The sequence below is a fragment of the Arvicanthis niloticus genome (assembly GCF_011762505.2).
Source record: "Arvicanthis niloticus isolate mArvNil1 chromosome Y unlocalized genomic scaffold, mArvNil1.pat.X SUPER_Y_unloc_10, whole genome shotgun sequence".
Classification (NCBI taxonomy): Eukaryota; Metazoa; Chordata; class Mammalia; order Rodentia; family Muridae; genus Arvicanthis; species Arvicanthis niloticus.
Window position 1 is genome coordinate 309,072 of NW_023045001.1, and position 25,242 is coordinate 334,313.

The following is a 25,242-nucleotide window of genomic DNA, read 5'->3' on the forward strand; positions in this document are numbered from 1 at the left end:
GGTATGATGTAATGTTGTTCTCTAAAGATACAGGTTATATGAATTGGAGACTTTACTATTACATTGGTTGTTGGGACTGGTTCTAATGCTTGATTCAACTGGGAAATGTGTGTCCAAAACTTAAAGGTCTTTGTTCCCAATGGGATTTTGATTGATCAATAAAGATGCCAGTGGCCAATGACTGTGTAAAGAGAGATGGGTCAGGACCACAGAGTTGTAAATGCTAGGAATCAGGAGGGAGAAGAAAGGAACCACCAGGACATGGGAGAGAAAGATGGGTTGATATAAGAGGTTCAGTAGATAAGGCCAAAGAGCCATGTGAAATTTCTGATAAGTGGCCACTGGCCACTTCCTTGATTGGACATGGGGTAGCAGAGGTAGATTTAGGAGTGCCTTTAGAAATTGCCTTTGAGGTAGCCAAGGCAATTACAGTTTAACTGATGCATGCCTGTGTGGGGGTGGGAAGTGTGTGAGTGTGTGTGTGTGTGTGTGTGTGTGTGTGTGTGTGTGTGTTCCATATGAAGATCCCAAAGATTTCCTGAGCGAGTGATTGGAAGTGCTTCCCATGTGGAGAACAAAGGGGTGTATTAGGAACTCAACAGTACATGGGAAGATTGTGATGGAACAATATTAAGAATGACACCAGAGAGAGCTGGATATGCAGCACACACCACATGGGAGGACCACAAATCTAGTACCCACCCTTGAGTTCTTGAACACTTGCTGTAAAAGAATTACTCCAGAGAGTCTTTGTCCCTCCTTTTTTTTGAGTTGGCACAGTGTTTGTGTACATGGAATCACACTTAACCTCAAAGACAGCTGATGATCATGAGACAGGATATGGATAACCTGTTAAGTAGGTAAGGATGGTAGAAGAGAAAAAGCCTGCCCAGAGCAAACACACATTCTATACATCCATTCAGGCCAGGAATCTCCACAGCACACTGCATTCTTCACAATGAGCTCATGCCTCTGGGATACAGAGATCAAACCTTTCTCTGTCACACTGGAAGGTAACACACAGGAAAGAAACATGGAGTAGAGGAAACCAGGAGGAGAATGCAGCTAAATCCCAGAGGATGGAATGATGGTGGCTTGTCTGGCCAGACTACTTCAGTAGAAGGAATACAGGATCACTTTCTTCTTCCTAGTTGATAACCCTGGACACACCCAGCAATGCCAGGGAATATATACTCAAAGTGGAAGCATGACCTTGTCCATTTACCATTACATTTCCAGGTGCCCCGCCTTTCCTGTACTATACAAAGGCACAGAGTGAAATGTTCAGACTCAGGAAATATTCCAGAGGCATCAGATGAACACAACAAATTCCACTGGCCAATACTGGGTCAAACTGAGCTTCAAACTATAGAATGGCAATATGAGTGGGTAACAGTGTGAGAAAGATGGGTATTCTGAGCCATACTGATATATACTCAGTGAAAAAAATGTCCCTTGTCTCAAAAGCACTAAAGTTCCAGTCAGTCAATCACTCTCTGCAGACCCAGCTTTTTACTTGAAATCCCTGTTTCCACACACACTTCTACAGAAATTACTTGTGCTGCTGAATATATTTTGTCATACAACCTCTGCTCCAAAATACATGTGTTTTTTTTTCAAAATCATCAATTTCCTATAATACAAATAAGGAAACCTTAAAATTGAGATATAAAGATTACAACATTTATTTGCTATACAAATTGTGACCCAGCAGTAAAAAGCAAACTTTTTTTTTTCTTTTCCAGTAAAACAAAGGGGACGGTTCGATGATAAATTAACTTGGAATATAGCCCAACTAAATTTACCTATCACTCAGTCAGAAAGTTTTATTTTGAGTTCTGGTTATATCTTCACTAACAAAAATACTTAACCCCTCAAGCAGCAGTCATTTCTAGCAACTCTTGTAAGTACAGCAAAGCGAGGGAAACACTGGTTTAAAAAATGAGGCAAAAGACATTCTAGATTGTAGAATAATATATCCCAGAAAGAATATAAATAAAATTTTGTGATTTTATAAGTACACACTCCAAGGATTATGTCAGTATCCAAAGTATTTTATTGCTGTATTAGCAATGGAATTTTTTGGGATATATTCCCAAGGGCCACATATAAATAGAGTCAAGGAACAGATTAAATTGAAATCCTAGAATAAATGCTTGGTTTTATAAACTTCCTACAACGAACCTCATATTTATGTATAAAAAGTTATAGAATCATATATGTTAATATCATGAAGTATTTTTCTACACACACTAAATGTATGCCTTGAAAGGGAAAATTAAAATATCTAAAGTATATTAGGTTAAGATTACAAGACCATCATAGATCTTTTGATCATGCATCCATTTACAGAATTAAATGTGTATACAAAATGTATTTTTCATTATACATCATAAAGAAATGAGTTGGTGACAACTATTCTTTGCATCACATTGTCAACTTACATTAACCATGAGTATGTTCTTGGTATGCGTATAAAAGAAACACCTTCATTCAGCCCTCATTCAATCATCCACAGATACACTTAGAAGAAGGTGCAGAAGTGTGAAAAATGTTACATGTATCTTTTCTTTCAAACATTCCACACATGGAATAGTAGCCTGAGATTGAAGAGTAACTTAACTGGTCTTTAGTTATCTATACAGACCACTTGAATTAAGTCCCCAAATTAGCACATCAAATAACAAAACCAGGCATAAAGCAGGTTGAAATTAGTAAACATTTCACATATGTGTTTTAAAATCATTTAATTTCTATAGAAAAATTGTAATCACAATATAATGGGACAGAAATTGCTGAAGGGATGATATACTGATTTCAGTAAAGGTGGCATGCAACAGCAGGTTTGTGTTCAACCATCTATGTCTGAGCAGTAAGGTTGGGACCACTCCACTGATGATGAAAGCTCTGAAGATGATGACTGGTATTTCAGCCTTTTTCTGCATCTCTGGAGATCTCATACCTGAGGGAAGGAATGTTATATCGATAAGTAGGAGAATGATCAAGGCCTCTTTGTCCACATTGTGTAAGTGTTACATATTTTGAGCAAAGTGGGAAAGCTGCTTGGTCAGAAGGTAAAACCAGAGTTTGCACGGAGGATAAAGATATCACTACAGAGACCCCAGCTAATGAGAAAGGATTGTGTGAAGTTTCCTTGGCCAGAGGTGGAGTTTGAAGATTCCATTAGTCAGAAAGAGTATGTGTGAGACAATGTGGGCATTATTGATGGCCTCATATGCAGACACTGAATGCCCTCAAGACTAGTCAGGGATGTATGACCAGGGATCAGTGGGTCAGAGGTGAGTAGTCTGAATGTTGTCCAGGGGTATGGGAAAGAAATGAAACCCCAAAAGCCATGGAGAAAATACAAGATCCCTAGGATCAGAGGTGAAAGACTTGAGGGCTTCTTGGGAAGAGAGTGGAAATCTGTGATCTTTTTATAGAGGTAAACTAGCATGTTTGGTTGGGTAGAGTTTGAAATTCCAATACTCTTCCTCAGAGACATCTGTTCATTATAGTGAATGTGGTGCTAGGTCATGCAGCAGTCTGAGCATTTATCAAAAAACCTGGGTGACAGTCCCACACTGGTTTTCCTTCTTAAGCATATGTTCAGCTGTTAGGTCTAGGTATGAAATGTGGGGAACACATCATTTTGTTTTCTGCCTTGAGGCAGTGAGCTTCTGTTCTGGGCTGCACTTGCCAAGCTTGGGCTCTGCAACTTACAGTCTGGGAGGTCTGGAGGTCCCTTTGGGTGGATGGAGATAATATAGGTCCTAAAGATAGGGTGGGGAATGTCTGAGGACCCTGCACCAGAGAAGGACAATGTGATGTCCTCCTTGGTTAGAAAGGCATATTTGAAGATGGCCTGGGAAAAATGAAATCTGAGACCCACTGGAAAATCAGAGGCAGGAGTTTGGAAGGATCTGAGGCCCAATTAAGTACTTAGTGAGTACACTCCTACTGGAGAATACTTTGAAGTTCTGAGAATCCTTTGGGTACTGGTGGACTGTAATTCTCTATTAGAACAGGCAGCATGGGATCCTTTGGTGAGAAGAGGAATATTTCAGGTGTAATTAGGGAATGGAAATCGTCTAGAAGCCAAGTCAGTAAAAGAGGGCACTCAGAGTACTTTGGGTAATGGGAGACATATCCAATCTCCCTGTGTGCAGAAGAGGAATTGTTTCTGCCCCTCTGGGGACATGTGATAGATCCAAATGCTCAAAATTAGAAAGATGAGATTGGAGTCCTCCAAGATTATTTGGAAGAGGCTCAGCCTCTATTATTCTTTATGTCTGGAATACTACTGAGCAGAAGTTGAAGGTTTATTGATACCTTGAGAATTATAGAACGCTCCTTTATTAGCTCCAAACCTGAAATCACAATCTAGAATACATATTATGTGAAAGTCCTTGCTAGGCATGTCAGATGTCTTAGAAGTCTTTTAAGAGGCTGCAATGCAGTAGCCTCAGGTTCAGTGTCTTCCTCAAATATATGTCCATCTATACATTCCTCTGCATGGAGGACAGACTATCTGTGTCTGTGAGACCAAAACAAAGAAAGTAGTCTGATTTTCTCTTGCCTTGATTCCCTTCTATTTGGGACCTCAGTTCACAGTGCTCTGAGATCTCTTAGGTCAGAAAAATTCTTTCCAGACCACTGAAATTAGAAGTTGTTTGTAAAAGATGCACTGGGAAGATGGTGATTCTGGTTGGTTTCCTCAATCACACAGGCCAGGTCTGGAGCACTCCCTCTTATGAATGTATAAATCTTCCTGTTTAGAATGGTGGAGGAGCTTGGGCCACTTTGCATGGAAGTAGCACTGTTGTGCCCTTCCTCTACAAGGTAATGTGCCAGACTTCATGGGAATAAGAGTGACACAGCACCCTGGTCATAAGAGGGATTTCTGAGAAACTCTGTGAAAAGTGAAATTCTATACCTATTTGTCACAGAGGTAAAATATTTTTCTATTTTCAATAAAATAATAAAGGCCATTTCTCATTGGAGAACATGTAAATACCTTGTGGAGCAGAGGAAATTTCAGGATTGCTTGCTTACTTTCCAAATATCTTTCAGTATTTAGAGTGCCCCTATATTTTCTGTGCTGTATCAAAGTCCAGGCTGCAGTTGTTTCATTATTCCAACAGGATGAATGGTTATCTTTAGGCTATGAATCTTTTGGTCAGAGGAAATAAGTCCAAGGCCTCTTTCTCCAGTGGAGGAATGTCTCAGAATATATGTAGTAGGAATAAGTTCGGAAGATATCCTAGACAGTTGGGATATAGCAGGCACACCATGTCAGTAGAACAAGATCAATTGACACCTTTCAAGAGAGGGTCGGCAGGAGTCCACATTGGGATAAAGGATTTCCGGAAATGTGGGCATTAGGAGAAAGTGTTGTTGCCCCCTAGACAGAAGGATAAGAGGAAATCTTTATGAGTAGACATGGAGTGTCTGAGGCTCCTCATTATAGGCAGAGATAAAGGCATCAAAGACCCACTATGAAAGGGTGACATTTACAGACCTCTTGGACAGAGTATATGCATTTGAGGACTACTGGGACAAAAGTAGTTATTCTGATGTCCCTTCCAGATGAGAGGTGTTAGATGTGAGATACAGTTAAGTGGAATTTGTGTGCCCTCTGTCATCAGAAATGAATTTGAAATCCTTCTTGATCACAGAGTGTAATTATTGAGGTCCTTTTTGCCTCGAAATGGAGTTTGAGGCTTTGTGCAGGGAGAGATTATCCCATGCCCTGTCCATCTTGTAAGATAGATATTGGACCCTCTTATATACAGAGGGTGCATTTGATTTATAATGAACAGAAGTTGGTTATCTAAATAAATGATGTTCAGAAGTAGAAGATTAAAGCACACTTAGAGTCTGCTTAAAGTCCCAAAGCTCTTTAAGGATAAAAAAAATGTCCTAGCCTACCTTGAGCAGGGGAGGTAGCACTGCTTCACAGTTTAGAAGATTTGCAACCCCAGTTACACTGTGATAGGCAGCAATTTAAGCATTATTCATGAGTCATGTTTGTTAGTCTCTAAGACCTCCTGAAATTTGCCATCAGCTACATGGGTAAGTGCATGAAGGATGGTATGAAAAACAGAAGACTGAAGTGTCAGGCTCTGTTAACACAGGGCAGAATTAAATGTTGCCCCTGTGGTCACACAGGTATTTTCTTAGTGTCCATGGTTAGAGGGAAATGATCTCAAGTTCTTCATCAGAGGGTTATGTTTGAGGCCCATATATAGGTGGGCCATAATTTGAGGACCCTTTGATCTCGGGCCCTTTGGGCAAAATGAAAATTCTGAGATCCCAGTAGTGAACTCCAGTCATTTTTATTACTGACCTTTGTTCAGAAGGGGAAGGTTTAGGGTAGTATTTGTAAGAGCAGAAAGGCCTGAAGGCCACCTATTCCAAGTTAAGTGCTGATGACCCTTCATCCAAAAGAGATGGTATGAGCTGCCAGGAAAATAGATGCAGTTTCAGTAGCCTGTACTCATAAATGGAACATCTGGAGTCATCCAGAATTGCTTTGCTTAGAAATAAAGTGCCTGGCCATGTTTAACCAAATAGCAAGCTCTAATCCTCTCACTGTGCAGAAGGGAGAAATCTAGCTTACCTTGGGTAGTGGGAGAACAGTATGGTACTGCATCATTTGCATCCAAAGAGTCTTCCAAGCTTTCATTATCTGTATATTGTACATCCTGTTGGGAAGAGTACAAGAAACAATCAGCAAGCTCTTTCTTCAGGATGAGAAGTGGTCTGAAATCTGATGCTCACTCGAAGTGGTATTGGTCTGTGTATATCCCTAAATGAGAGACAGGAAGATTGCATTTCTGACAACTAACTATAGACTGCATATTTGTTAGTTTATGCTTTTCATTTCCTGCCCTCTTTCCTACACCCAGAAACTTGTGGGGTCCCACTCTGAGGTTGCAATTGTGTTTGCCTGGCAATTTGGTCAGAGAGATTGGCACTAACATAAGACGAGTTAAAAGTCAAGTGTAAAGTGCCCTTGGAATGAAGCTATGAACTAGGGTATCCCATAGCTAGAGGCTACATCTGAAGTTCCCATTACTACAGATGGAATGCATGAGACCCACTGGGCCACAGGAGACAAACCTGTGGTCTCTGTCATCATTGTTTCATGAGACATACACCCTTGGCCAGGAACTGGATGTCTATAGTCCTTGTGGTTGAAATTGTAAACCATAGCCTCTTTTTACACTACACTGGACTGCATGTGAGTGGATTTGATTCTGGCTTCTACAGAAGGGATGGCATAAGGCTTACTTGACCTGGGGCCTCTTTAGCCAGAAGACATATGACTTAGGCCTGCTTTCAAAGAAACAGAAAGTTTGAGGGTGTTTCCTCTAAGTGAGTACTTTAGACCACCTTGAACAAATGAGGAAGGTCTGCAGTAGGTTTAGTCATAGGAGGGAGGTCTGACATTCTCTTCAGCAAAGTAAAAGGACTGAGGTATCTTGGGAAGAGAGAAAGTGCTCATCCCTTTATGAGAAAGAGAAAACTTTGAGACCTGGTTGTGCAAAGGTATGGATGGGTTAGAAAGCCCTAGGAGAAGGGGTAAGTACCATCCAGCATCCTGTTAGACATGAATGCCCCTGTTACCTTATTCAGTAAAGGAAGGTCCCAGCACTGCTCTTCAGCTTCTAACTCTTCTTTAGTTGGTAGGGTTTTCGTATCTTGTGTTTGGTCTGGGGGAGTTCAGGCAACAAGACAAGCCTTTTTCAAACAGCCTGGATGCCTGTCCCTGGCTAGGTTGCCTCCTTCAGTTAGACTTCACATGTCCATGTATGGACAGCAGCAATGAGATTGGGCTATGGAGCACAACATAGGATCCAGTCAATAATTTTCCACATAGACCTGGGACCTCAAACTAGAGTGAAACAATATATTTCCTTAGCCACCATGGTAAAAGGTAAAAGGCTTGAATCTCTCTTATTATAGTGTATATATTGGAGGTAGTTCAAGGACATATGAGAATGCTTGAAGATACAAGGCACGGTACACTATTATTCAAAAAAGCATATCTAATGTCACCTTTGATCAAAAGGAATTTGGGAGCTTCCTTTGGTCAAAGACAGTGGCTCACATCCCCCCTTGCAGAAGTGGACAAGATCCAAGGCCACATTGTTGGTGAAGGGAAGCACAGAGGCCACTTTCTCTCAGGCAAAAAAAAAAAAAAACCCAACAACAACAAATAAGGAGTGTGTGAATTAACTGTGCAACAGAGGAGTTCTGAGAACCTATTCTCAGAATGAAAAGTTCTAAGACCACCTTCAGCAAATGAGAAATCCTGAATGTCTTGTTTCATAAGGTAGAGGTCCCCAGTCATATTTTGTAGAACAGAAATATCCAGTTCACCCATGGTCAGCAGGGGAAGGTTCTCGACTACACTGGGCACTGGGGGAATTTTCTGACTGCCTCACCCCAGATGCATACCCTATGTGAAATCTTTGATAGTCTGGGCAATGATAACCACACTCTTCCAACAAGCATTGATGTTTTCCCAAGACTGTGTTCAAACTGCACACATCTGCCAATACATGATAGGCATCAAGCATTTTTAATTTAAAATATTTTGTTGGATATTTTATTTACTATACAGATTTCATCCTCTCTCCCCATTTCCCCTCCCTAGCACCCCCTAGCCCATTCCCCCTCCTTCTTCTTGTTTTTATACCATTTTAATTACATGTGACTCTTAAGGTCAGTTCTGCATTTTTCATGACCAAATTTGAGGCACAGGGTATGAAAGCTGATTTCATCTTTCTATCTTCTATCCTGGGATCTAAAAGCAGAGAAATGTGAGGTACCATTGGTTGCAAATGTGTTGTAAGGACATCTTGGACAGAGCAGTTAGCTTTAAAGAAAACTTAGTTAATAGGGGTGTTTGTGAGGCATTGTCTGGTGGTTCTTTAGTTGCACCAGTGGACATGATGTCCCTTGGTGTAGAGGATGAAGGTTTGAAACACCCATTTTACACAGGGGCTAGTTTTGAGAGCCCCTTTCAATAGATTTTGATTTCCCAGGGCCCCCTTTGCAGATATTGAAGGTCCAAAATCCATTTGGCTGGTGGAGGTCAACAATAGGCCCACAATCCTACTGGGAAGACAGATAGGGAATGTTAGAAGCTCTTTTATGTAGAATGAGTGGTATAAATCTCCCTTGATCTGACAGCCCTTTAAGGAGAAAAGACTCAAAGCAACTTGGTAGGAATAGGAATATGTAAAGACCACATAAGGCATAATAGGTGTTTAAGGGCCGAATTGGAAAATGGGGACTAAGGCAATGTTAGTCCTAGGAGAGTTCTGCCATTTTGTTCAATGTAGTGAGAAGGAGTAAGTTAATATTAACCCTGAGGCCCTATTGAAAAAGAGGGACAGAATTTCCTTCAGGCAGAGTGAAGGTGCCATATACACTTCTATCAAATGTAAAGGCCCCCACATACCTTATACAGTGGAGAAATTTTCTGGCAGTGATTATAAGTTTCCAATTCAGAGTTTTGTATCTGTATAGCTTGTGTTCATTCTGGGAGAGAGCAGGCAGAAACTCATTTCTTTTTCCCAAGGGTTTGGATGACTGTTGCTGGCTAGGTTACTTCTAGTTTGTTCAGCTGTCCAGATCTAGGCAGAAATGTTGGGAGTCAGTATGTTTCTGTAAACTTGCCTGGCACCAGATGGCACAGGTTCTAGGCTTTGATTCTAAACTTGGACTATTGGACCTCAAATCAGAGTGGACTAGGGTACCTTGTTCTTACAAATTGGTTGGAAATCTCTGTCTCTAAGTTCTCCACAAGCTGTTCAACAGCAGCATAGGCGGGAGCAACAAAGTTGGACCTGCTCCATTTCAAGTGGCAATCTTAAAGTTAGAAGTTAGATCAGGGCTCAGATTTTTACTGTCAGGTTCAAAGATATCATTTTATGTCCCAGGATATCCATTCACAATGGTCTGCCATCCCTTCAGTCATTTGGGGATGACTTGTCATCCAGATCAGAAGGGAAACATTAAGACCTCCTAGAGAAATCGAACTGAGAATTCTATGACTAGAATTGGATTCTCTGAGGAAACCATTGTCAGGGATGCTTGCTCAAAATATTATGGGAATTTTATACTTTGATCATTGCTCCTATCTCAAGGATATCAGGACCTCCTTTCTTCCCTGGGGTACTCATTCCTTCTACCTTTGATTAAGGGGCATCATATTTTCCCACTGAAGCAAAAGGAGCCTCAGATCATTCCAGTTTGTCTAAAGGAGGCTTAAACATTCATTTAAGTTGAGGAATCCCAGACAACTTCCTGAACAACTCTGTGAGTTTTCATGTAGGTGGCTTCTCTGTAAGCTCTGTAATCAGAAGAATTTATATTAAGTCCCTTTCAAATTGAAGGGTGTCTACATCTCCCTTATTCCAAGAAGATAGAACGTATATTTCTTCATTCACAAAATATGCATGTCAAACATTCCTCATTGCATCATTACTAAACCTACAGTTTTTCTTGAGCTGAAGGAGAAATTTGGGAAACAATAGTTCACAGCTTCCTGATGTTATAGACTGAGCCTCAGATAGTTTTCCTATTGTTACCCAGATTTCCCTTTCAGCTCAGTTTTGTAGGTTCATTAATGATGCAATGAAGAATCTTTGACCTATATTGTCAAGGATAGCCTTGTAATGGGAGAGATGATCCGAGTATAAAAAACTCCATAATATTTTATGGAAAAATTAAATTGCTTACCTTAGCTCATGAGGTCTTAGCATTGTTTCCCCTTCAAACTGTTCTTCAGTCTAGAATATCCATATCTTTAGTCGAAGCAGCAGGAGACCAAATACAGTTCCCAGGATTCATGATCACTCTGTGTATGTGATCACATCTCAGCATGATTGCCTCCTAAGAATTATATTCAACCAACCAGAACTAAGATAGACAGATGATTTCACAACAGGTCATGTGACTTTACTCAAGGAAGTAGCATAAGGTTCCAGGATTTGCTTCCTCCTCTTGATTTCTGTGAACATTGACCAAAGGAAGCAATGCTCCTTGGTCAGAGGTAACATATCCCACAGGCCCCTGAGCAGTAGGGATTGTTATGAGAGCCTTTTGGGTCAAAGGGTTAACTTTTAAGGTCTCAATCATCAGAGGATGAAAAATACCAACATTTTGAGAAGGAGAAAGGCCCTCAACACTGTTGGACACTAAAGGAGTATCCCTGTTTACCTTCTGTAGAGGAGGTTGGTCCAGGAAATCCAAGCCTCCACATCTTTATCGAACTCTAGAAAATTCTAATCTCTGAGGACTCTGTTGTGGACTTGACAGCAAGCTGAGGATTCTTCTGACAAGTTGGGCCAAAGTTCCTGGGGGTGTTCCCTATTTAAACTTAAAATAAGCCACACAGGTGTGGGTGTGGAGGACAGTTACCTTTCTGGTGAGCAGATTAAAGATAGATGGCCTTGGATCCAGGCTGATGTTTTGATTCAGTAGCCATGGGACTTGAATCTAGGGTTCTCTGAGGTTTTCTTGGTGGTCAAAGGTGTGTTCCCTAACCAATAAAATCTGTGGGAGAATTTCTTTCTTCTCTTAGTTGAGTGGTAAACCTGTCAGCCCTGAACAAAGAGAGAAGCTCCAGTGCATTCTTGGTCACAAGGATCCTTGTAGGTGACTCCACAGGTGAGCCTGAATGTCTGAGATACACTCCTCAGTGACTAAGTCAGTTCTATTGCTTGATTCAATAGAGGGCCATGTCTCAGACACCTCCAGTGCAGACAGAGGAAGAATAAAATTCTTTTATTCAAGTTCAGCTCACACCATTGGCATAACCTAATGTCAGGAGGAATTAAGGCTAAGGCCCTCTTCAGAAGATATTCCAACTGAGTATCAGCCTCCTTGTCGTCATGGGTTAGTTTACTTCTGTGCGGGCATGACTTGATGGAGTTATTAGCTGGAGACCTAAATTGTCCTTGTTCTAGAAGGGTCCATCTGAGGCCCCATTGTGACTTCATCAGTTCTATTGTATGCTGATCATAAAAGGGCTGTATCTGTGGCCTTCTTGTCAAGGTCAGGAGGCCTATGCTTATTATGCCATAAGTCTTAGGACCTCTTCAAATCATTGAGGACTTATGGGACACCTTAGTTCTGAGGTGGTAACTCTGAGGTCAATTTGAGCAATTAATGAATGTCTGAGGTTTCAGGTTCTCAAAGGAATTGTATGTTAATGCTCCCTTGAACACTGGGGAATTTGTTACACATTTGATATTGAGAGGGTACATCTGAACCACCCTTGAGTTACTGGTGAAAGTTGTGAAGCACATTGGTCCTATACAGTTAAGATGAAGGTCACTTAGGCTACTGGGGAAGATCTGAGTATCCCTGGTTCACAATGGACAGGTCAAAAGCCCCCTTAATCCATACAGAAATTTGGAAGATCAGTAGTTCTTAAGCTGTAGGTCTGATGCCTACTTGAGAATGACTGGAGTGCATTTAGCCTCCTGGTTAAGACAGAGTATGCCTGAGGACCCCTTGAGAACCTTGAGAATGATTTGAGCTCCAATTCAGAGATTTGGGGAAGTGTTTGTTTTCCTGGTTCTGTGTCAGAAACACAATTTGAAGGACCCATGGACAGAATGAGAATGTTGACATATCCCAAAACTATTAAGGATACCAATCTTTAGAGGCAAAAGTCTCATATCACGTAGGGGAAAGCAGAAATTTCAAAGACTCTTGTGTCAGGGGAAGATCAAGAGTCAAGTTGGAGAGTAGAGAAGGCCTGAACATTTCCTTATCCAGTCTTCATGGGAACCAAGAACATTCATATCATGCAAGCCAGGGAGCAGTGTAATCAATCTCCAACAAGCTAAGAGGCAGTACTCAGCTAGGTCTCCTGATAAATCAGCTGCCTATTTTTGAACATGGCATGATTTCTTATTTCTGCTGAACAACATATATATATATATATATATATATATATATATATATATATATATATATATGCTTTTGTGTGTATATACATATATAATTATATATAATATATAAATAATATATAAATATATACTTAAATATATATATATATATATTCTCCTGGGTTTATGACTTTGCAGGCTAATCTTAGGCATCAGGACCTCAGGCATCCATGCCCTCTTATTTGGATGGAGGTTATGAGGTCCTCAGATCAGAATAAGATGCACTCAGTGCAACTTTAATAGAGGGAGTTGATTTTTTTCACCGACTAGGTCAGTTCAAGTAGGCCTAGATACACAGTGGTCAGAAGAAGCACATGTTATTCTCTACGAGGAGCACATTGTATAGCATGCCATTTTGACTACAAATTGTGAGCTACTCTTAATCAGAAGGGGGGATACTTAGCATTCTTTTAGTCAGAAGAACTTACCTGATGCTTCAATGTGTATCTGAGGGAGTTAGAAATAGAAGTTGTAAGTTTGATAGATGGTGGATGAGAAGAAAAAGTATTAATTAAACTCCTGCTGTTTATATGGGGCACAGAGTGGGAAAACATAAGGGTGGTTTTAGATTTAAAAAAAAAAAGAATTGAAAAAGCCATGGTAAATGAGAGTAGGGCCCAGGCCACCCTCTTGAGATGGACTGCCTTAGAGCTTCCATTTAGCAGGCTGGGAAGCTCTGATGCCTCCTTGGGAAGAAGAGGAAAGTCGGAGGCTTCCTAGGGCAGAACTTGAAGGTCTGACCCACTGTTGATTATAAGACACATTTCTGAATACTTTTCTGTCATAAAAAGCTTCTCTAAGGCTCAGTGTCTTAGATGGGGCATTTGAGAGTCTATCTCTTTCAGCCTGAAACATTCTGAGGCTGCCTGAAACAGAAGGGACATATCCAATGTCCCTTTGGTAAGAACTAGAAAGTCTTAATCTATATTGGTCAGTTTGAAAAGGACTGACAGTTCCTTTAGAGGAGAAGATATAACCAGTATATCTTCTACTTTGAAGTGGGATCCTTTTGAGATTGCTTCAAACAAGATGTGTGTATCTGTGGCCCCCAAGGTCAGAAGGGCTATAAAGGGTGTATCCAGATTCATATTGGAGTGCTGGGTCTCTCCCTTGGTAGGAGAGGGAAGGTACTGGTTCCTCTGGTTGACATATAATATGACTGTAATTTCTTTGACTAACAGGAAATTATGTTGTACTCCCTTTTGTAACTGGTTTAGGGATGAATCCCCATAAGATAGGAACCAAAGCTGTGCGCTTCCATTTGGAACTAATGGAAGGTTTCTCTCCCTCTTGGACAATGGGAACATATTTCTGAGCCCTCCTTAGTAAAAATAGTGTGGCTGGTATCCTCTTGGGCTGATGATGAGTGTTTGACACCCCCTTGGGGACTGTCTCCATCTAGAGATGACTCAATGCCTTCTTTGTCTGCAGGAGAACTTTTCAGGGATCTGTGGGTTTCAGAGGCATTCCTCTGTCTTCTCCTGGTAAAAGTAGTGTGTCTGGAAATCTCATGAGGAGAGGTGGAATGCCTGAGGCTCTCTTCATAAGAGGGAGTGGTCTGTGTGCATTCTTCAGTAGAGATGGAAGATGCTATGCCCTCTTGTTGAGTAGCTTTTGGTTTCATATGTTTTTTGGAAGATGAAGAATATGAGCTCTCTTTCTGACAAAGGGGATGTTTTGCAACTCTCTTGTTCAGAATAGGAAGCTTGAGTGTCCTGGTCATAAGGGGCCTGTTTTGATGTGGTTTTGGTAGACTTAGACTGTCTGTGAATGCCGTGGGGAACTGGGGGACTTCTGAGGCCCTCTTCAGGTGTTGGGGAGGAACCACCGGATCCTTTGGCAGAATCTGTAATGGTGAGGTTTCTGTTGGTCTCAGTTTCAAGCTTTTCACACCCTTTGTCAGATTCGCAACCTCTTAACGCCATTTTGGTAGAATGGCAGTTTTCCCAGCCCTCATCTTCTGATGGCACAGATTTCAATCCTGTTTGGTCTAAGGAGGAATGTCTTAATCTTGTTTATCCCATATTAGAATGTCTGGAGCAACCTCCTGGAGAGGGAGAATGACTAAAACCTTCTATAGGAGGGGAACTGGAAGTGGGACTTGAGTCTGTTTTGAAATACTTGAAAGATGTGAGGCTACCATCAGCAGAAGAGATACTTTTTAAGACATCAAGTTCTGAAAGGGAAGATCTGATATCCCCTTCAGGAAATGGGACAGATTTCCATATCCTTTTGGTAGAATTGAAAAGTCTAGGGCCTTTCTTGGGAAAAAAAGAAAAGCCTCTTGCCATTCTTTATGAGAAGAGATAGGGACAAAGTCATCACGTGCACAAAGGGACAGTCCCAGAAACTCTGTTGAAAAGGAAGTTTCCACAGTGTCTTGGATAGATGGCGTAGGATCTAGAAGACCCTGGGCTGGTTTAGAATGTTCTAGAGTTTCTTGTGGAGATGTGGGTGTTCCCAGAATCCTTTCTTCAGATACTAAAAGACCCAGAGCACCTTCATTAGTTTTCAAAGGCCCCAGAGCCCCTGGCACAGATGGCAAAGATTCTACAGTCCCTGACACAGAATCTGAACTCGTAGAAATGCATTGGGTAGATGGCAGGGGTTCTTCTGACTCTGGTCTAAGGGATGAAGAAGGTTGAAACCTGAGGTAGTTTTTTTGCAGGTGACAAAGGCTCTATAATTTCTTGGGCAACAGGTGCTATTTCTCCAGTGTTTTGCACACATGGCAAAGTTCCTTCTGTGCCAGGGCAGATTCAGAAAGACCAAGATCTTTTGGATTAGATGGTGAATATCCTATAGTATCTTTATCCAAACAGGTTCCTGGGGGCTCTTGGGATAACAAGGAAGTTTCTTGAGACACTTGGGTAGATGTCAATGTTCCTAGAACACCCTGGGCAGACAGGGATGAGTTAAGAGATAATAAGTCAGGCTGTGACACTGTCGAATCCAATTGGACAGATGGAGAAGATCCTAGACTCACTGTAGTAGATGCTGAAAATTTGAAATCTGTTGAAGAATTGGATATTCCTGGCTTGCCATGCATACAGGTGTAACCTTCCAGATTCCCCTGTAAAGACAGGCAAGGGCCTCCAGCTTCTTGAACAGATAACCAAGGTCCTGGATTCACTTGAACAGATAGAGACATTGTCAAAGGCCCTAGGGAAGATGATACAGATCCTAGTGTTCCTTGTCCAGATAAAGAAATTACCATAGGACCTTTGGAAGAATGCATAGATCCTGAAGATTCTGAAGCAGGTGGATCTGTGTGTTGGGCCCTTTGAGCAGAATTCAAAGACTCATTTGGTCCCTGGCATGAAGAAGAAGGTCCTAGAGTACCTTCTGTAGGTTTTGAGAGATCAAAAGTCCCTTCTACAGAAAGGGAAGTATCCGAAAGGCTTAGGGAAGAAAGTAAGGGAATAAGGTGGGCAGATATTGAAAGTTCCAGAGGTGAGCCACCAGATACCACATGTCCTGTGGTAGATGTTGAAGATTTTTGCACACCTGGTGCAGATGATGAATATCCTAGAGGGCCCTGGGGAGTTGGCAAAGGCTCAACAAAGCCTTGTGCAGTTGCAGAAATTGTCAGAGATCCTTGTTCAGATTTCAAAGTTCCTGTTGTCTTTTGAGCAGGGTCTGTATATCCCTGACACACTGGAGTAGGTGGTGAATCTGCTACTGTGTAGGGTGTAGAGGTGCACTGTGTTCCTGTACCTTGTGTATGTAAAGGACTTGAAAACCTTTGGGGGGATGTAGAATGACAGGCAGAACTTTGCGTAGATGTGGATTGACATACTGTCCCCTGTGTAGATAAACAGGGACCTACAGCTCCATGAGCAGAAACTGAAGATGCTTGAGTTCCCTGTTCTGTAGAGGAAAGACCCAGAGGATTAGAAAATCCTTCAGAACATTGTGATGTATTTATCATTGCCTGGGCTGAGATGGAAAGTTTCAGAAGCCCCTGGGATGATTGCAAAGGTGCTAGACACCCTTGACTGGATGCAAAAGTTTCTGCACCTCCTTGGGTAGAAGATGAATGTCTACCATGTTCTGGAGGTGATGGTGGCAAAGTTTCTAGAGTCACTGCCACAGGTTGAGAAGATGATATATCCTGCCTCACCAGGGGCGAATGGCCCAAGGTACTCTGTGTTTCTTTGTCTTGCCCCACAGATAAAGTTTCCTCTGCTGCCCTGGAAAGTTCCTTGGGCTTTTGAGAAGATAGCAAAGCTCCTAGAACCCCTGGAGCAGGTCCAGTAGTCTGTGGGGAACATGATGAGCATTGTCCAGTATGTTGAGCAGGTGGAGAAAATGTAAGAGCCCTCTGGGAAGGAATGGGATGTTTCAAAGACTTTGGAACAAATGACATAGTTTCTATATGTTCTTGTTTAGATGTGGACGATTTCAGAGACTCTTGGGCAGATAGGGAAGTTCCAAGAACCCCTTGTGCAGATGACAAAGATCCCAAAGTTCCTTTTGCAGATAAGGGAATTCCCAGAGGCACTTGGGCATATGGAAAAATTCCTAGTTCCTGCTTGTCACTTTCTTTATAACCTAGAGTTCCTGAGCTATGACAAAAAGGTTCTTTAATCTCCTGGGCAGCTATGGGCTTTCCCAAAGTGTTTTCTTCACAAAGGGAAGCTTGTGCAGGCATCTGAGTAAATGCTGAGGGTAATGGAGAAATTTGTGCCACTGTAGGCAGCTCAAGAGCTGCTTGTGAATATAGTGAACTTGACACAATTATTGGCAAATATGATGGAGGGGCTGGACTTGATTGTTTTGGTGAGGAATGCTTCGGGGCATGGGGCAAAGTTCCTGTAGTCCTAGGCACACACTCTGACCTTCCTAAAGAACCTGAGACAGAAGACAAATGCCTATGAGTAGTACGCTGGGCAGACTCAGATGTTCCCAGAGTCTTTTGGGAAGATGATAACTGCTGGAGAGAATCTTGAGTACATCGTGACTGGCACAGAGTTGCCTGTGCAGATATGCAAAGTTTGGTAGACAGAAAATGTGCTAAATCACTGGAGATTTCTAAAGAAGATTCCTGAGATCCATGATCATATAGTGAATGTCCTGTAGGCTCTGAGGGACATGGCAAATGGCCTGTAGTCCCTTGGAAAGAAGGTGAGGTATCCTGAGATTCTACCTTGTGTGATGAGTACCCTAGCTCTTTTTGGATAGATGTCGAATTCTCTGGAAACTCTGGGGTAGATGGGAAAGAACCCCCAGTTTCTTGGACAACCATAGAATGTTCTAGAGGCCATTGTTTACATCCCACAGTTGGGAGAGTCACTGCTGTCACTTGGGGAGGTTTCTGAGCACATCTTGCAGATGAAGAAGGTTTCACACTCCCTTTGGAAAATAACAATGGTTTTTTAGTTCTGGTACTAGAAGAAGATCCTTGTTTAGATGGCAAATTTTCTAGAGTCCTAGTTTCAGATTTGGGCAGTTGCCTAGCCCCTCTTGGAGACAGAGAATGTTTTTCAACCCCTTGATTAGACGGCAATATTGTTTCTCTTCTATGTGCATGTCGAGTAGATCCTAATGCCCCTGTATTACATGGTGAATGGCCTCCAGTCCCCTGTGCTGATATAGATTGTCTCAGATTGTTGTTTTCTGATTGGTATTCTGTCCCTTCCCCTTGTTCAGATATCAAAGGCTCTAGGGTCCCTTGTGCAGAAGGATTTTTAGATGCTTTAAAAGAAATGGAACTTTTCAGAGATGTTTGGGCTAATGGCACACATTCTAGACAATTTTTTTTAGATGTGGACTTTTCCTTAGACCCTTGGAAATTTAGAAAAGATTCTGTAGTTTTGAAGTCTATTTTGCAAAGTGACAAATTACTTTGATCATGGGAAACATGTTCTGGAGCACTTGGGAGAGATGAAGAAATTCCCTGAAGCCCTGGAGCAGATGCTGAACATACTAGAGCTTTTGGGGTAGACAGAGAAGGCCCCTGTGCCTTTTGGGAAGATATGGATTGTCCAGCATGTCCTTGGGTAGAGTGGCAACTTACCAGAATCCCTTGGTTATTTGTGGAACATTCCAAGGCCTTTGGGACAGACATAGATGGTGTGGAACTCACCTGAGGAGTAGTTGTAGCTTTTGAAGTTTCTTTGGCAACAGGGGATGTTGCAAGCACCTGTTTTGCAGAAGGGGCAAGGTCAAAACTCTCTTCATCAGATGGGAAACTTCTGAAGCCTCCTTTGTCAGAAGGATCAACACTTAAGCTGTTTTTCCTAGAAACTGGATGCCTGGGTACCACTTTTTTAGAAAGAGAAAGTCTACTAGTTCCCCCCAAAAAAGGCACATACAAGGAACACTCTTGTGTAGGTGGAATTAATTGTAGAGCTCCCTGTTCAGATATAGTACATCCTAAGGCCTCTTGCTGAGATGGAGAAGGTCTTAATGTGCCCTGTGTACCTGTGCAAGCCTTGACTGTGGCTTCAGCATGAGAGGAATGTACTAGAGCTACCTGTGTAGATGTGGCCTCTCCTAGAGCACCAAGGACATCTGTGAGAGGTCTAAGAGCCTCATGGCCAAGTTGAGAAGTTTCTAGACCCCCTCCTTGTGTACATGTGGAAGTTCGATGGGAACATTCTTCAACTGAAGAAGGGGATAACAACTTTTGCATAGAAACATCAGGCTTCATGGCCATTTTGATGGGCAAAACCGCATCCAAGGCCCCTTTGGAAGATAAGGTAGAATCCAGAGCCTTGAAAGTATTTGGAATATGTTCCAGAGACACTTGTGGGCATGGAGAAGGACCAACGGCCCTTTGTGCAGATGAGGAAGAGTCTATAGCACCTTGTGTAGTTGGAGAAGATGGCTGATACTCTTGAAGATATGGGGAAGTTCCCATAGTGTCCTGTGAAGTTTGGGGAGATCCCATGGATTCTAGTACATAGGTGGAATCCAAAGAATTCCCTTTTTTTAAATGTACAGGTTGCTACAGACTCTTCTGTATGCATATCACGTCCCATAGCCCCTCGTACACATGGGATTGGATCCAGAACTTTCTGTCCAGGTAGAATATGTCCTAGAACAACTTTTGTAGATGTGCCACATCCATAAGCCATTTCTAAAGATGGGGCTGTGGCTAGAACTCCTTTTGTAGATGTATTCTGTTCCACAGTCCCTTCCTGAGTTAGGTTAGTACTTGTAGAATTTTGTACAGATTTGGAAAATTCTAGCATATCTGATGTGTTAGTAGAAATTTTTAGAGCCTCTCTTACTGATACAGAATGATCTAGATTCCCAAGGGGAGGCAGGGAAGGTTGTATCGTGTCAGTACACTGTACAAGTATGGAGCTTGCATGGCCCACTGGCAGTGTTTTGGTACAACCTTGACTCTTCTGGTCATGATGACAAGTCAGGAGAGCCCTTTTCGATGTTAGGGGATATATGAATAATTCTCTGTCAGATATGGACTTTTTGAAGACCAGCTCTTCAGAAGGAGTATCTTTCAGTGTCCTTTAGCTGGAGTGAATATTTTCAGGATGCCTTTTCATAGAAGGAGAATATGTTATTCTCCTTTTATATGGGAGAGCATATATGAAAACATGTCTTTGACCATCTGCTGTAGAGGGGGACAATCCTAGTGCACTCCTGACACATTGGGATGGTCTCACAACCCCTGGTGAAGATGGTGAAGGTTTTAGATGACTTTTTGTGTGTGCAGAAGGCATAAGAGTCCCTTGGGTGGACTCAGGAGTTCCTACCACATCTTGTGTCTGTGTGGAACTCTCAAGAACCCTTTCTGAAAATGACAAAGGTCCTTGAGCTCCTGGTGTATGTGTATGAAGTTTTGTCTCCACTTGGGCAGGTGTGAATGTTTAGAGGCTCACTTGGGGAACTGCAATTGTATTTAGTACCCTTTGGACTGTAAGAGATGACCTAAGCCCATTTTTTAATGGTGGGGGACTTTGAAAGTCCTCCTGGCTTAATGGGGGAAGTTCTGAAATTCCCTTGGTCACCAGGGTCAGGTCTCAAGCTCTCTTTAACAGAAGCAGATTGCTTAGGGCACATTGGGGAAAAGGGGGAACATTTTTGGTTGTCTTTGTGATAGGACATATCACTCTGCCCTGCTTTGGCAGCTGTAAAACATGTTAAACTCTCCTGAGAAGAAGTGGAAGGACTTGCTCCATTTGTGAAAAATGAGAAAGCACTGATCTTACTATTGAGAGAAGAAGGTTTGTGTCTGTCTTTTTCTGATGGGTCCTGTTGTAGGTCCATTTGACCAGAGGTGTCTTGTCCAACATGCTTTGGAGGACAATTGAAAAGTTTGGAGACTTGTAGGGTAGGGGACAAACTTTTGAACCTCTTTCTGGAAGAGGAGACATGTATGATTATCCTTTCAGCACAAGTGGGAAGTCTTTCAGATACCTGGGCAGATGTGGAATGTCCCACAGACCCTTGAAAATATTTGGTTGCTTCCAGAACACCTTGGTGGGATACAGACCATCCATGAGCATCTTGTGGAGAAGGGGAAGGTCCCAGAACTCCTTGGCTAGATAGGGAAGGGTGTAGGGAACCTTGAATGTGTGGGGAAATTACCTGTTCACGTTGGACTGCAGAAGACTCATCAGAAGATGAACCAAGGACAGCAAAAGAATCAGAGGAAGATGACCCAGGCACAGCAGAAATGTCAGGGGAAGATGCTCCAGGCACAGCAGAAGAATCAGCAGAAGATGGCCTAGGCACAGCAGAAGAATCAGCAGAAGATGGCCCAGGCACAGCAGAAGAAGCAGCAGAAGATGTGCCAGGCACAGCAGAGGAGTCAGCAGAAGATGGCCCAGGCACAGCCAAAGAATCAGCAAAAGATGGCCCAGGCACAGCAGGAAGGTCAGCATAAGATGACTCAGGCACAGCAGAAGGGTCAGCAGAAGATGTCCCAGGCACAGCAGAAGAGTCCGAAGATGTGCCAGGCAGAGCCGAAGAGTCAGCAGAAGATGTCCCGGCCACAGTGTGATCTTCTTTGAACTTTGAACTGGCATCTTCAGTACTGTGCTTTGTAGATGTTCCAGGTACTCTGCAACCCAACTGGTCAAAGTCCATAGGTTCTTCAAACCCAGTAGACACTGCCTGGCTTTTCTTCACCTTCCCAGGTATGGGCACAGAAGATGACGCCACTCTTTTTCTGGTGACAGGCTGTAAAACAGATGGTCTGATTTCCCTAGTCAGTGTTTTACTCATGCCCTCAGGAACCCTCAGAGGCAGTGGAGCTGTCAATGTCCTGTTCTCTTTCAGATCCCTCAGAGGGTCCAGGGTCCTCTTATTGACTGAAGCCTTTATAAGAGCTTTGAGTTCTTGTAGCTTTTCTGTAACCTTAGTGTCCGGTTCTTTAAATCTCTGGTCTTCATAGGGCTTTGTGCACCTGAACTTGTGCCTAGTCGGTCTAATGAGTCCCGGAGGTGCAAAGTCCCTCAGGTCTCTGCTGATCAAGTGCTTCTCCCATTGGGGAATACTGAAGGGGTTCCCAGGCCTTGGAGGCTGGGAACCCTGCAAGTGCCTACCCACTTTGGGTAGGGTGTGAATATTCGGATGGGGGACACTGAAGGGAGTCACAGGCCATGGAGGCTGGGAAAGCGAATGTCTAAGGTCAGAGGGTAAAGTCCGTGGTGAGGCTTGCTGGCCTCTCTCCACACGTCTGGCCATTTTGAGTCATTAAGGAAATTGAAAGAAGAAATAGTAGAGTGTTTATTACCCCTTGAAGGGGCAGTGAATGTACTTGCCAATGGTGATTCACAGAAAGTAGCAGTTAAGCAGGATGTATCATTTGAGAGCGACTTTCTCTCCCGAGACCTGTGGATGTGTAAAGGAGGCGAGGGACACTGAACTAGAGTGACCTTTGTTCTCGAGAATCAAGCAAAGCTCCAGAGCGGCTGTCCTGGGACGTGCACAGGCCTGTCTCGAGCTGCCTCACCTGGCAGTTCTGCTTGCAGTAGCAGGGCAATCATCCAAGTGTTCTGAATGAGGAGGGACACTGAGGACAGTCTTCCTTAGAGTCCAGAATGCTACCTGGTCTGGTGCCCACTGCCAGGGGCCATGACAAGGAGCATCATGATTGGAAAGGGCAAGGGGTGCTTAGGAGGCTGTGCTCTTGCACCAGGATAGACCTTCTAACAGTAGGCCATCAGTGTTGCAGTGATGTGGGTTGGAGCCTTGTCACTGAATGGGAAAGGCTGATCCAGAACCTTGCTCCTCAGAGACTGTGGGTGCTAGACAGCCACTTGCATATTGTGCTACGGAAAGAACAAGGATAGAATTTGAATAGAGTGTAGAAGGCATGGAATGATATTACTGATACTATTCTGTATTTGAAAGATACATATGTACATACATACATACAAACATATGTGGTGGTATGTTAAACACCTGAATAGTGACATAAAAATGTATATATATGAATTTTCTGCTTAAGGCTTTTAAGCACAGAATCACATTTTCTGTAAATAGGGATTATTTGACTTCCTTCTCTCTTATTTTAATCTCTTATATGTGGTTGTTAACTAGTATAGCACTGTGAAAATCACTACATAGGTTTCCAAACATATTCTTGTTTTATGGCCTAGCTCTTACACTCCTGGACAAATACTCAAAAGACCCTAAGTTCTACTACTGACATTGTTGCACTGTATGTTTATTGCTGCAATATTCTCACTACCAAAGAAAATAAACCATTTCTTTCCATTATGAGTTTAATAGAAAAAATGGAATACACACACACACACACATATGTATACACACACACACACACACACACACACATATATATATATATATATATATATATATATATATATATATCATATGATATATATATATATATCATATCATATATATTCATACATACATATGTGATGATATTTTAGTGAACTGAAAAGGTAGCCGAAATCATGGCATTTGGAGACAAATGGATGGAAGTAGAAATTGTTATGTTATGTGAAGTAACACAGATTTAGAAAGAGGGAATTGACATAGGTTTTCTTTCATGTGGGTTTGAGGTAAAATTTATATCTTTTATGCATGTGTGTGGGTGAGTGGGGATAGTTCATTAAACTAGAAAATGAAGCATAAGAGAAGAAAAGAAATCTTGGTGAGAAAAATAGAAGAGCATGATAGAATAAATACCATATAAAAACATAAATGGCTGTGTAGTAATTCATGCTGTGATAAACCACCTTTACCAAGGCAACTGATAGAAGAATAGACTTTTTTGGCTTATAATTCCAGAGGGATAAGATTTCATCATGATGTCACAACTCAGCCTGGGGACAGATCTGGTGTCCCAGCACTCTTCCCACATCCAGATACAGCTTGACTCTCAGGAGGTCTGTCATAATCAGGCTCACAGATGAGACACTCCCTGTCCCAATAACTGGCCTACTTGGGACTTCCAGGGACCCAGTGGAGACAGACCCTATCTGCCTTGCCCTGCTAAAGGTATGTCTTCCTTCTGGCCCACAACTCGGCCTGGAGCAGAGCCAGTGCTCCAGACCACCTCCCACACCCAGAGACAGCTAGAGTCCCAGGAGCTCTGTCACAATCAGGCACACAGGGTCACAAGAAGGACAGGATCCAGTCAGAGACAATAAGGCCAGTTAAAACCTGACATAACCAGATGGTGAGGGGCAAGCCCAAGAACATAAGCAAAAGAAGCCAATGCCTCTTGGTACCATTACAATCCAGTTCTCCAACCACAGCATGCCCTGGATTCTGTTAACACATCTGAAAAGCAAGACTCAAACCTAAAATGCCTTTTCATTAGGATGATAGTGGACTTTAAGGAGCATATAAATTACCCCTTAAAAAAACCACAGAAGAACACTGGTAAACCAGTAGAAGCCCTTAAATAGGAAACACATTATTTCTCTAAAGAAACACAGGCCAATCACAATCAAATCGGTGAAGGAATTGAATAAATTGTTCCATGACCTAAAAATGAAAATAGAAACACTAAAGAAAACACAAAGGAGACATCCCTGGAAATGGAAAATCTGGAAAACTGATCTGGAGTCATAGACACAAGCATCACCAATAGAATACAAGAGATACAAGATAGAATCTCAGGTGCAGAAGATACCATAGAAGATATTGATTCAACAGTCAAAGAAAATTCAAAGCTCAAAAGGTTCCTAACACAAAACATCTAGGAAATTTAGGACACAGTGAAAAGTCGAAACCTAACAATAATATGAATGGAAGAGAAACAAGAATCCCAATGCAAAGTGCCAGGAAATTGTACTCTTCCCCCCATGAG

General features: G+C 42.2%; 1 long non-coding RNA gene across 1 annotated transcript; it reads right to left on the reverse strand.

The window, feature by feature from the left end:
* Positions 1-2,732: 2,732 nt before the first annotated feature.
* On the reverse strand, positions 2,733-11,985 carry LOC143433938 (uncharacterized). The gene is made up of 6 exons (XR_013070067.1): positions 10,759-11,985; positions 9,476-9,650; positions 7,633-7,841; positions 6,623-6,707; positions 5,018-5,404; positions 2,733-2,962 (listed from the first exon to the last, which is right to left on the reverse strand). It is a non-coding gene; the product is annotated as an uncharacterized LOC143433938 (long non-coding RNA).
* Positions 11,986-25,242: the final 13,257 nt, after the last annotated feature.